Genomic DNA, 12694 nt, shown 5'->3' with positions numbered 1-12694 from the left:
AAAAAAGTCTGATTTTCTCTTTTAAAGAAAGTGCTGCTGAATCAGTTTGGGCATTAGTAATAACAAAAGTTCCAATCTCACAAGCACGCTCTTAGCTTGGGAACAAAGATCTGGGACCGATAGGGATGGTCATAAGATAAGCAAGTATAAATCAAGGTGGCCTGGATAAAGACTTCAAAGCTGATGGTGAGGAATGATGACTTCGAGAGGAATAACATATGCACTTAAAGGGGATCAAAGGTGTTACAAGAGATAAAATAGCAAGGCAGCCTGTCAATATAATAGACATTAAACTATTTCACTGTCACTTGAGATTCCCCAGTTCTCCAGAATGGGATACACATGATAGCTCAAGCATTTTTTTTCATATAGACAAACCAGGAAGGCAAAAAGTTGGGAGGGAACTGAAGCGCACTCAAGTGATATGATTTGCACATAGCTACAGAGCAAGAAAGACAGAAAGCCATATTTACAACAAAAGTACTCCCATATCCACCCCAGTGCATTATTTATTCAAATATACAGGCCCAGAAATCTATTTTATTTCTTGCTAACAGTTGCATCAGCACCAGTTAAGAAGAAAGGCAGGTTCTGCAGAAAATAAATAAAGAATTTTATTTTTCTTCATGAAATGCCTCTGTTTCATGGGTATTTGCACCCTGATGCATGACATACGAGACTGCCACTTCACCAGTTTATCCTAGCTTGGCCTGCACAGAGACTGCTTGGAATTCTCAGTCCTGGTGTCTTCTTCAGGTCTACATTTCCTCTTATAAAGAAGGCTAAATAATTTACGTGCAGGGGCAGCTTGCATTGACGTACTTCTTTTAAATTAGGAGATTTTCCTCCTTCCTTGTCCAGAAATCCCTGCAACCATGTAGTTGACTTATATTCTGTTTGTAAAGTTATGAGAATGGATTTATTACATTCCTTTAGAAAGCTATTGCTGGGGCTACCCCCAGTAGCAAAGGCGAGATTTCTAAAACAATGAGCTGCAGAAGTAATGAATGAAGTAACTTCCTAACCATTCTACTGAAATAGCTCAAGAACACTTATTATATGTCCTACTTGACGATTTGTAGGTATCCATAGCTCAGTTCTGTGACTAACCTAAAAACATTATGATTACGTTTGATCTGCTGAAGAAAATTAGAAAAATATAGTCTTTTTGGATGTTTTCCTACAAAATTTGAAGTTTTAATTGGAAATAAATCCTCAGAAAAACTTCAGTTGCTTCTTTGGATAAGACCTGCAAATTAGTTGAAAACACGTTTCTGACAGTGATTTCCAGTTTGGTGCCTTTATAAACAACCGATGCAAATTTCACTGGAAAAACATTTAAATACAAAATCCTCACATTCTACCAAACCATGAGTGTACTCAGTATTTGATCTCTGTTTGGAGTTAAGATTGCTGTGGGTTTTCCAACATTTTCCATCTAATTGTTCCAATTGCACTGAAATTAAGGGAAAACAAAAGAAAAATCATTCATTTTCCAGTTGCAGAAGTAGTCTAACTACAATACAGGAATCCAGGCTACAGTGACAATGTCAGAAGCCCCCCCAAAAAAACAGAGGAAACCTCAGAGAAAATTTGGTGTTACTAAGCAAAATATACCAAATATATCAAATATGCACGTTATCATCTCCCCTTTCCTAAGTGATTTTAGGCTGTTCTGATATAGACGAACATGATTTGTTAGACAAATGCATGATGTTCTCATAGTAAATACATCAGGAGCAGCAGAAACAAAACATTTTGGTACCTGGATGACTCTGTTCTCAGCAGTGGCTCTTCCAAGATGTGGGCCAGTTCCACTTGCCAGGGCGCAGTGAGGGCCGGCTGCAAAGAGGGAGGAAGAGCCAGGGGTGACAGTGCAGTGGTTGTCCTCACCAGTCAGGCAAAGTCCCACAGCATCCAAACACAGCGGGCAGAGCAGGTACTGGTAACAGGATCCATTGAAAGTCCCAGACGGTCAAGGGGATGCATCATGTCCAGGGGCCATCCAGGGAGGCTGGTGAGGAGCAAAAGGAAACAGGGCTGGAGACAAGCTACAACGCGGGTCCATAGTCCATCCAGGAGATAAGCTACCGACAGCCCTGGTCTCAGGTTCACCCAGGAGACAGGGCTGCAGACAGGCCCACCTACAGCACAGCTTGGGGACAACCAAAGGCCGAGGGCTGAGCTGAAATGGGGTTCCTGGGCCTCAGGCAGGGTGTGGTGGAGTCTCCAGGGGAGCCTGGTCAGGATCATTAAGGACTGCTGGTGCCCTCACGAACCTGAGATCAAAATGTTTGGGAATGCCAATCATTTATAACCACAGCAAGCACTTCAATCCCTTTAAGAAAAAAAAGACAAACTTAAATAAGCCCTTAAACATACAGAGAAAGCTAAGCATTGCTAGAGTAGCTCTCTGGTGGTGTAGTTCCAGAGTTCCTGTACACAAGGAAGGTGGGCCCTTGGCACGACTGTGTTAATTGCAGTGAGGCTTGCAGCTACTGTAATCAGGGCATAAGTTTGTCCATCAGCCAGCAAGTAGGTCAGAGGACTAGGTTTAGTCCCAGAGCTATTACTGGTAAAATGTACTGTTGGACAAGCTGTTTCATCTGTGTGCCTGAGTGTCCCACTCTCTACATGGCAATAAGAAGTTGCAATGTGTTTGGAATATTTGCTAGTATTACATCATTGCAAATTATTATTAATATTGCAATAGTTCATACTTGTAAGCTAGAAGGATCTTTCAATTTTGGTAATTCTGCTTAATGAGGCATAGAGCTCTTCTTTTGCCAGTGCACTTTCAATCTCAAAGCCTGTCATGTGGGATTTATGTGCTTTTACTTCTAGTACAAAATGGAAAATCCAGCAGTACATTTTGCAGAACAATTCATAATATTGTCTTGCTGTTTATATAGCCTATATATGCTAGTTTAGTCACTATTCAAATTAATGTTAATAGTGAGAAAAATCAGTAATCCAAACTCTGTCTTGAAAGCACTTGGCACAACTCTGTTAACAATTCCATTGAGGCTTGCAGCTACTGTAATCAGGGCATAAGTTTGTCCAAAATGATCAAATATTTAAGAGGAAGTAAATAATCACTCCTGCTCTTTGTTTTCCTCGGGCTATGATGTAGGCTCAGGGGAATCTCCTACAACAGAGAATTATTTATTTTGGGAACAAGAGGATTTTATAAGATTTAATTACAGTGGATTTCCCCCACATACCAGCATACTGGGAACAACAGATTGGAGACCCAGTTAACTGTTTTTAGTAGGATCATGGTAGTTAGAGATGAAAAAGACTTACTAGATTATTAAGTCCATCCTCTTGTAAAGGCAGGATATAATCCCCTTACAGAGGAGGTACTGGATATTAAACTTATATACTACTAAGCAGTAGTCAATAATGTATTTAATTGAATACAAGGAAATGTCCAAGAAAAACAGATTGGACAGGATTTTGTGACATCCAGATTTCCCATTTAGAACAAAATTTGCTTTATCTTGTGATTTTTACAGTGTTATTTTAAGGAATATTATCTTACAATTTCTAGGCTTTGAAACATTTCTCCTTTCTTTTACATTAAAAAGTAGGCACTACTTTTTCACACATTTTCAAATGTAAGGCAACTTATGTGATGAAGAATCCAAGCCATACTGAAAATGTGTGAAAAAGTAGTGCCTACTTTCTAATGTAAAAGAAAGGTGTTTAACAAATCTCACCAATACTATCCATAAATATTGATTCATGTGTTTAAAAATCTTCTTGAACTTACAGCTGAGGGCATAAGATATTTCATGGCTAACGACACAACTGGGATGCTTTTCTGTGTTATGCAGAAAATCTTTTCCTTCTAGCTGTAATATATTCCCTAATCAAAAGTTTGGCATCTCATAATCATCCCTCTCATGTGAGCAGCTTGCCATTAGGTGATGATGATATAATTCATAAAACTAACATCTGGGAATTATATTTGATGCTGCTATTGACAGAGCATTTAGAGGAGACTGCTTTGTCATTAGGATTAGTGACTCTCTGACATACAATTTGGAACAGTTTCAGGCTACTAGCAGAATATGGGCTTTTTCCCGCTTGATTTTTTCATCATACTGTGGACACACAAAATGTATTTATCCCTCTTATACAAGATGGCACCAGTCAGACAGCCAGAGCCTGAATGCGCTTATTCTATCATGGAGCAAAGAGGACTAAACGCGGCACTATCTGCCTCTGAAGTAGTGACTCAGCTTGCAAGGCTTGAACATTCAGTCCATTGACTTTTTTTCCTGCCTAGCTTGTCTGCAAGTATATGTTCTCCTCCACAGAATGCTGACTGTCACAGGTGCCTGGCAAATGCCCCACTTTCAAAAGACTGCCCCGTGGCACAAAAAGCTGGAGCAAGCACTTCTACGGAGACGTAGAGGGTCCATAGCTGTCCATCAGCACTTATGGTAACTTATCTTGAATGTACGTTAGCAAAGTCTGCAAGCCGGATTCTTGGCTCACAGCACATAAATACATTTATATGCAATCTCATCTATGCCAAAAACCCACAAATTGCAGGTTATAAACTAGTTCAGACAAGTTGCCAGCTCTGTCTTGGAGTTTTGCTAGACTAAGACTACAGATAATCAACCAGAATTTGCCAACAAATGCAGAAGCATTGTTTCACACATTTTGTGGAACCCTGACAACTTTGTGAACTGCTGAGTATGTGGGATTTGAGACAGAGTTAATTATATTCATGGCATCACAAATCTTACTAGTAAAAGTGTCTTCACCTAATGTAATTAATTAGCAGTGCCTTTGTGCAGCACCTTTTGCTCTGCACGTATTTAACATACGATGAGCGTCATCTCTGTAATGATAATCTGCTTGCGGTACAGTTTACGTGATGCTGTGATGAGTCCAAGTACTTGCTCAAATATATACATTGTGTAAATTAACACATGCAGTAAAGGGTATAGAACTACATAAAATACTCTGAAAGGGTGGTCTTAAGGGAAACCTAAACCCCAACCAGGTTAATAAACATATTCTCAAATACAAATGTCTGCCAGAAACATTTGACAGGTTCTGCATACACTCTTATGCCATATAATTTTAGCAACGGAGAACCTCTGTTTCAGTGCCCGTTCTTGTTTGCTACTCCCTTGAGGAAACTGCATTACTTAAAGAAACAAACCCTCCTTCACAACAAGAAATGCAAGTCTGGCTTCCCACAATTACAATGAATTAGTCTGTCAAGGCATTTCTAAACAATAGCCTACAGGTGAGGTGGCTAGAAAAAGGAAGCATTTTCAATTAAACTTTTAAGAAACACAAGATTTTATATCAAAACCTTTAATGCACTTTTCCCAACTTTTTTAAAAAACAAAAATTGCAGGCTCATTTTTTTAGGTTCTCACTTTTACATTTCATTTCATGAAAAAAATCAAAACATCTTGTGGAAAGATTTTTCATTTTTAAAAGTGTGTTTTCATATAAAGAAAGTGCCATCTGATCCCCTTTCAGGGAGAACTGACACAAATAAATTTGCAGGTAGGGACAACTGCACTTACAAAAAAAAAAAAAAGTATAGCTCCAGTCAGAGTTACAATAAGCTTTCCTTTCAAAAATTACAGTGAACAAATGAATGCATATAATAGGGACAGATCAATTTATGGTTAGTAGTTCTTCTTCTAGTGCAAACTCAAAATAGTTATTCTTTATTGCTCTTCTAACATAGCTTTCTGAGAATGCTTCTATTTTGGACATTTGAACAGGTGCAAGGAAGACACAACCCTACTATGAAAGCCTGACAAAGATCTAAACTCTTCCCTGGCAAAGACACGTGCCAAGGGCAGCATCACTGTTTCACTCCAGGTTCCTGGACTTGAGGCTGGGGAGAGGAAACAGTACAAGGAGAGCATTAATAGCAGTGAAAAAGGCTACCCACTAAGCAGTGCTTTGTTTGTACTCCAAAACATTTGGTGGATAATCTCTCTCTACGCAAAAGGGTAAATAAGGACTCTGTAGACTCCTCCTTTTTAATGGGGGGAAGCTCCTGCCTTGAGCAACAATATCATTGTGCATCACTCACTGCAGGGAAAACAAGGTGGCCCCTGGAAGGGGAAGGAGCAAAGAAAATTTGCACTGGCCAGCCTAAGGACAGACACTCTATCGGCTATATCGCACAGACCCTCTCCTGCTCACAGACGCTATACAGATTCAATTACGCTGAAGAGCGCTTCAGTCAAACTCCTCAGTGCCTGTCTCATATGAGTAATTACTTCCATATTCTATTATAAAAACAGCCATATTTGAATGGGCTTGAAGCTAGCATGGATTCAGGGCTTCATTATATCTACTGTCTCTAAATGTTTCTCTTAATTATTTTTGGTCCCTAAGAGAGACTTGAGGCCTCCCTTATTTGCTCTCTCTTCTAATATGGTTGGCCTAATTTCCAAAGTAAAAGATTGAAAAGGGGTGGGAAGTCACATGTAAACAAGCCTTCTTCCAAATGCACAGACGTTTCCTTCTGTATTATTTTAGTGTTGCTAAAGATGCCATATTGACAGCTGTGGAAAGAAAAGCCTGCTATTCACACAAGCACAAGAAAAGCAGGACTGCAGATACCCTCTACCTTCCAACAGTTCTAGTATGCCTAAGTGTTAGCATTGGACAGAGGAAAGAGTAGGAGGCTGCCCCTATCCTCCAGCCACAGCCTATGCCTCTGGCACACCACTGTAGGTATACCTAACTACCAGAAGCTGGTAATTCCGGTATGCAGAGGTAGATCTTTTAGATATACAACATTATGCATCAACTCACTCACTTCATATATGCCCCCCCCCAAAAAAAAAAAAAAGGGCTCAACAACTGGATACAAATTTCTTCCACAACTTACAGAATTGGTGGTACTCCCTCAAAAGGTTGTTACAAAAAGATAAATCTCAGACTTCATGAACACTGAAATATAAGGGCACAAAAGAAAGGGCATTAGCCCCCTGTTTTCATGCTTCAGTGTGAGTAACTAATTATATTGTTTATCCAGGTTGCAGCAACTGCCGTGCTGAGATCCTGAATGCTCATACAATGGCAGACCCCCGTCATAGTCTGTCTCTCTACGTGCATGACCCAGAATTGAATGAAAAAAGTTTCAGTAGGCTTGACACGTGTTTCTTTATAATACCAAAACCACTAGTACCTGAGAGTTAATACTGCCAGCACTCTGCACCCGTAACAGGAAAATGACGTAATATGTGGCTAATGCAATTCAGGGAACATGAGTTTAATATTAATTTTGCACGTTGTCTCGGATTCCCAAATCTCCAAATAAATTTTATACAAGCAGTTATTCAAATTCTCCTAGGCCTTGCACTAGTCTAATTTATGCCGGCAGTACTGCAATGGACGGTGTTGAATAGGTAAGGTCTCAGGTCTAACCGTTGGTACATCCAACTCCATTAACATGAACTACAAGTAGACTTCTGCGAGACGTGAGCAAATTACCTTTGGCTATGGCTGTATTTCACCATACATTCCAGTTCCTAGAAATTATATATACCCTACAAGGACATTTTGGTTTTTCCAAACACGCTTTGTCTCTGGGAGAGACATTTATATCCACAGGGCTCCGTCCAGCAAGCGCCGCCGCAGCAGGTGAAGGCCTCGGCCCTGCAGTAAGCCGCCGCGGGCGAGATGGGCCTCGCTCCCTCGTCCCCGAGACAACCCCGGGGCTCCTTCCCTGACAGAAAGTTACTGGGAAAGGCCGAAACCCTCCCACCCCCGACGGCGAGGGAGAAGCGGCGACGCGCAGCGCCCCTCAGCGCCTGACCGAGAACCGGTCGGGACCGGTTCGGACCGAGCGAGGCGCCACCGCCGCCCTCTCGCGAGAGGCTACCCCGGAGGGAAGGAAGATGGCGGCGTCTCGCGAGAGGCGGTTGCGGCGGCTGCCGGTAGCTATAGCAGCGGCGCCGCGGGGCGGGCAGGCTGCGGGCTGTGGCGGGACTCGGCTGCGGCAGGTAGGGACGTGCCGCGCCGCGCCGGCTCCGCGGCGGGGGCTGTGCGGAGCCCTCCTGCCGCCGGCTCCGCGCCCCGCGGCACCGCCTGTCCCGCTTGCGGCGGCGGTTTGTGAGGAACCGGTGAATTTTGCAGCTCTGTGAAACCGCCGCCCCGTGCGGCCGCGGCCGTCAGCCGGGGCGGCAGGGGGCGGCGGCCGGCGGCCTGCTGCGCGCCGGGTCCGGCCTGCGGCCGTGGTAGCGGCGGCGCCGCCGGTGCCGGCCGGGAGCTGCGGGGAGGCAAGGGGGAGCTGGGGAGGGGGCGGCAGGCGGGAGAGGGCCTTTATGGGCAGGGAACCTTGAAAGTAATAGCACCGATACTGCATTGTAGTGCTTAATAACTCAGTCGTGGCTAGTTACTGTAAATAAAACTTATGTGGAAGTTCTTGATTGGAAGGTACTGCTTCGTTGCAGTTCGTCTTTATTATGCTGGTTCGAGGTAGGCAAACTTTTTTTTTTCTTCAAAAGACAAAAAAAAAAGTGGAATTTGCTTGCTTTGCAGTGTCTGATTTACTTTGCAACCTGTTCTTCAGGAGGAGGATTATGGATCAGTGGGGGTTACAGCCCTAAAAGTAAATGGAAACAAAATACGCCTGTTTCCAGAAAGTTGCAGGCATGACTGCTTTCTGGTCTTTCAGCTGAGTAAAGTTGCTGTGGGTGTTTTAGTGGCTGATACGTGTGTGACAAGAATTCAAAACACTTTTTAAATGTCAGAACAAATTCTAAGAGTTATAATCATGGAAAAAAACCGCATGTGAAATGGAACCCCCCCCATCCTATAATCTCTTTCGCAATTTGAAAGAAGCATGCACTGAAACAAACCTCTTGGAGCCTGTGCTACTGTTCAGACTTCAAAAAGAATTGAAGACCAAAAGATTCTGTGCTGCAATACACTTGAAGTTGAATAGCAATTTTGGAAAACAATAGCAGTTGCTACAATAGCAAGATAGAGAGTCTTGTATTTATTTCTAGAAGGAGAGAAAGTGCTGCTCTGCTGAAAGCGAAACTGGTGAGGTAATACATAACTTGAACATGACAATTTTTAAAAATATTTGCCAAAAAAGTGTTATGGGCTTAAAAAAAAAAAGCCTGTTGAAATCTGTTCTGATTTAGGAACTGAAACAAATAATGGCAGTTTCACTAGACAGCGTACTTAAAGTCTCTTCCAACACCTAATCCAGCATATATCTAATCAGGCATGCTGCACATTGTTCATACTGAACTAAATCGGAGCCTTTCTTTGCCAACCTCTGTGATGCCAGTGCAGAAGGCTTTTGCAACAGTGTTCCCTGGGGGTGGTGGTATGTGTTTGGTTTGTCCCGTAGGGACAAATTTACTTACATCTATCCCAGAGAATTGAATAATTTTGCGTTCTTTATGCTACTGACATCTGTAATAGCATTTTAGTTCATTTTCTTCAGTCAATGTGAATATAATTATGTCAGTTCTTCTCTCTTTTCTGGGTTAATAGTCTATTTTGGGACTGTAGTCACGAGCTCATTAAAAAGGATAATAGGAGTTTAAATCCTTCTTTATCCGGTCCTGGTGATGTTATTAGGCATTAAACTTTCTTATGTGAATTTTCATGGAAAGTACATAGAAGAGAAAGTATTTTTTTTTCCCCAGCTCGTGAAGCTTCAAAAACATTGTTACCTAGAGATGACAGAATAGTAGCAGAGCTCTTCGGTATCGCTTTATTGTAGTTACAGTAGATTCTATCCACTACAGTCAGAATTCAAACTCCTTTGTGTTCGAGTGCTGTATAAACATATCTATATAAAGAACAGGCACTGCTGTCGTCAATAACTTACAGTCTAACTACGCAAAATGCAGCAGATGATACAAAAAGGGAAATGGAGGTAAAAGGATGAGATAAATGTATAAAAATATAAATAGTCACAGCTGTTTTATGTGCTTTATGATTCAGAAATAATGAAGTATATCTTACAGTAAACTTGCCTATTAGCACCTGTACAACTCATTACTCTGACCTTGCTAGCTTTTTCAGTTTTCTCTTCCAGCCTTCTGAAACTTAATTTCTATCCATCTAAATTCCCTACATACTCTCCAGCTTCTAACATATGTTCCACCCACGTTTATTCAAACAGTTTATGTTGATTTGCTCTCTGTTGAGATTCTCCCATTCTTGCCTTTGTATAAAGTTTGTCTTTGAATTTCTTTCTTTTCTATCAATAGCAGCTGCAGTCACCATTCCAAAGTTACTGTGTATTTCCATCTTTGAAGGCTGTTCCCTAGCACAGATAAGCAGCGCTTGATGGCAGGGAGAAGAGGCAAGCAATCTTGCTATTGACTTTCTTGGAATTTCAGTAGTCTTGCACAGATATCTCTGTTGCTCCTGTTACTGCAAGTCAAGTAACAGACAGTCCTTATTCTTTAAGACTTAGCCTTCCTCTATAGGCGCTCCCCTTTCCCAGGCTGGCACGCTATGTGCAAGACTGTGCAAGAAGGAACTTGTCCAGGCTGCAGCCTTATGTTTACTCCTGAACGCTACTTTCTAACTCACATGATGTATTATATAGGTCTCTCACTGTGTAACCTGACACGCAGCTTTAGCATACAATTTATTCCTTCCCCATCTTTTCCTCATGTTGTGGTGTCACTTGATGGATGGGGTCCTGTGACCTGAGAAAGTTAAGAGGTTTGGGTGGATCTTACCAGCTGTGAGCTCTGGGTCACAGGAGTAGTGCTTGGCTGAACTAATATACCACTGGGCTATGCTAATTCGATTTTACAGCAATGTACTACTTGCCAGCTCAAACATTCAGCTTACCAGGCACAGTCATTCAGTTGGGAAGTTAACCTGTCGTGGTTCTCCTAAAGTTACGGTGTGAGTTTTGTTTCTGGAGCTGCTGGAAAAGAAAGACTGCAGTATGTTACCAGCAACTTAATAGAAAATATGGAAGTTGTAAGGAACACAGGAGGACCTGTTTTATGTTTATTTTTCCACGCTTCTGAAATTTGTGAGTTGGGTATGTTCTGTTGCAGTCTTAACTGTTACAAGTAATATTTTGTGCCCATAGAATGTGAAACTTCCAGTAGATTTTTTGTGTCTAATGTCGTAATAGTGTGAAGTTGATCTTAAAGGTGTTGTATTAGAACTTGATGTCTCACTTCTGTAGTTGTTATTATCTGATAAAATGGAGAGCTGTAATACCTGCAGGAGACTTGGTGCGGTTGTTGCCAACCTATTAAAAGGCAATGGAACTCTGATGAGCTAGATATAGGGTTTTGATGCTTAAAGCCATTTTTGTTCAAATTGTGAAAACATGTGGAAAGTTGTGTGCTGTTGTGGACAAATCCTTACATTTCCTGTCCAGTATAGCCGTAAAGTAGTACCTTAAAAACTTGATTTCTTTAGTGTCATTTGTGGTAACTTGTAAATAAAGCCATTTCTGAATTGAACTTGTCTGCAGGAAATAGTTTTAAGTGTTGCTGCTGCAAGCATTGTTTAAACGTTTTTGGCTTGGTATAAATACATCATAACAAAATAGATGATAAATTTGATATTCCTTTTAGAGAGGACTGTGACCATTTTCTCCAAAATCTTCAGCTTTATGAAATGCATCTTTGAACAAGATATTCCAAGAAATATCTGTAAGCAACACTGTGAAATTTCAAAACCACCATATTGTTGTCTTTTCTTCCTTTCCTTCTTTATTAATATAAAAACTCAAAATACTTACTACTGATAAAGAGGTAATTATAACTGGGAATCTGGGAAGTGGGAGTCATCTTTATCCATGGAATGATGTGTTGTGTATTGGTGGTATGATTTTCACCATTGCTCTGGCACTGTCTCCTCATCTATAGACAGTGCCTGAGGAGGAAGTGATTAGTTCTGTTTCTGTTCAGTTTTTAGTTACTTTGCTGGGATGAAACTATCTGCAGGAATGTAAATTATGATGGTGAATTTTGTGTTTGATGGGAACTGGACCGAGCCTGACAAATCAATTTGCAAAGGCCAGAGCTATCAGACAATAATAGCTTGCCTTCGTTTACTAGCCAGTCTAGATTTGAACCAATGACCTAGAGGTGAAAAGCTCAGTACTCCATTATCAATCCTCTGATCTATCCATATGTTCTCTTGTTTAAAATCCCTGTAGTCCTCTTAAACAGAACATGCAGTAAATACTGAGCATCGTTTGCACTTGTAAATACTAGAACACTGTCCTTTCTAATTGTCTGCCGTGCATGTGAGGACACTGAAGCTAAATATAGCAACAATTTCTTACACTCTCTGGCTTTTCATGAGAAACCCTCATAGAAATCCAACCATATGGCAAAATCCAGCATTATCTTAAGACCATTAACTAAGAAACTATTGCTGCCATTACCTGGGAAATGAATCCACAGCTCTAAGTAGCATACTGGGAGTTATTAATAGCCTCAGGCTGCTGCTAAGAAAATTTAAATGAAATATGATTAGGAGTCATCCCACCAACATTTCTTCTGCATGTCGTATCCATGTTTATATTTACCTATGGAGGCTTTTTCAGAGTATATTATCCTTATTGCATGTCTACCTATTTTTTTCCTCACTGAATTATCTTCACTGTGTTCAATGTTGTAAAAGCATAGTGGAAAATAATTTCTTTTCCAGAGATTTCATAAAATAGGCTAGACAAAATATT

At 41.1% G+C, this 12694-nt stretch overlaps 1 protein-coding gene across 12 annotated transcripts in view; it reads left to right on the top strand.

Annotated features, from left to right (window-relative positions):
- Positions 1-7873: 7873 nt before the first annotated feature.
- The window catches only part of USP54 (ubiquitin specific peptidase 54), a 106927-nt gene continuing 102106 nt past the window's right edge, over positions 7874-12694 (top strand). For 8 of the 12 annotated variants that reach the window (XM_068950391.1, XM_068950388.1, XM_068950380.1 and 5 more), the window contains exon 1: positions 7878-8006. The gene's annotated coding sequence lies outside the window, so the exon portion shown is untranslated. Of the gene's footprint in view, positions 8007-8354; positions 8482-12694 lie in introns of those variants that run through there. The other 4 variants (XM_009671247.2, XM_009671248.2, XM_068950389.1 and 1 more) reach the window with 3 other exon arrangements.

The sequence above is a fragment of the Struthio camelus genome, chromosome 7 (assembly GCF_040807025.1).
Source record: "Struthio camelus isolate bStrCam1 chromosome 7, bStrCam1.hap1, whole genome shotgun sequence".
NCBI classification, from domain to species: Eukaryota; Metazoa; Chordata; class Aves; order Struthioniformes; family Struthionidae; genus Struthio; species Struthio camelus.
The sequence above is the reverse complement of the archived record's forward strand: the minus strand, read 5'-3'. Positions and strand labels throughout refer to the sequence as shown.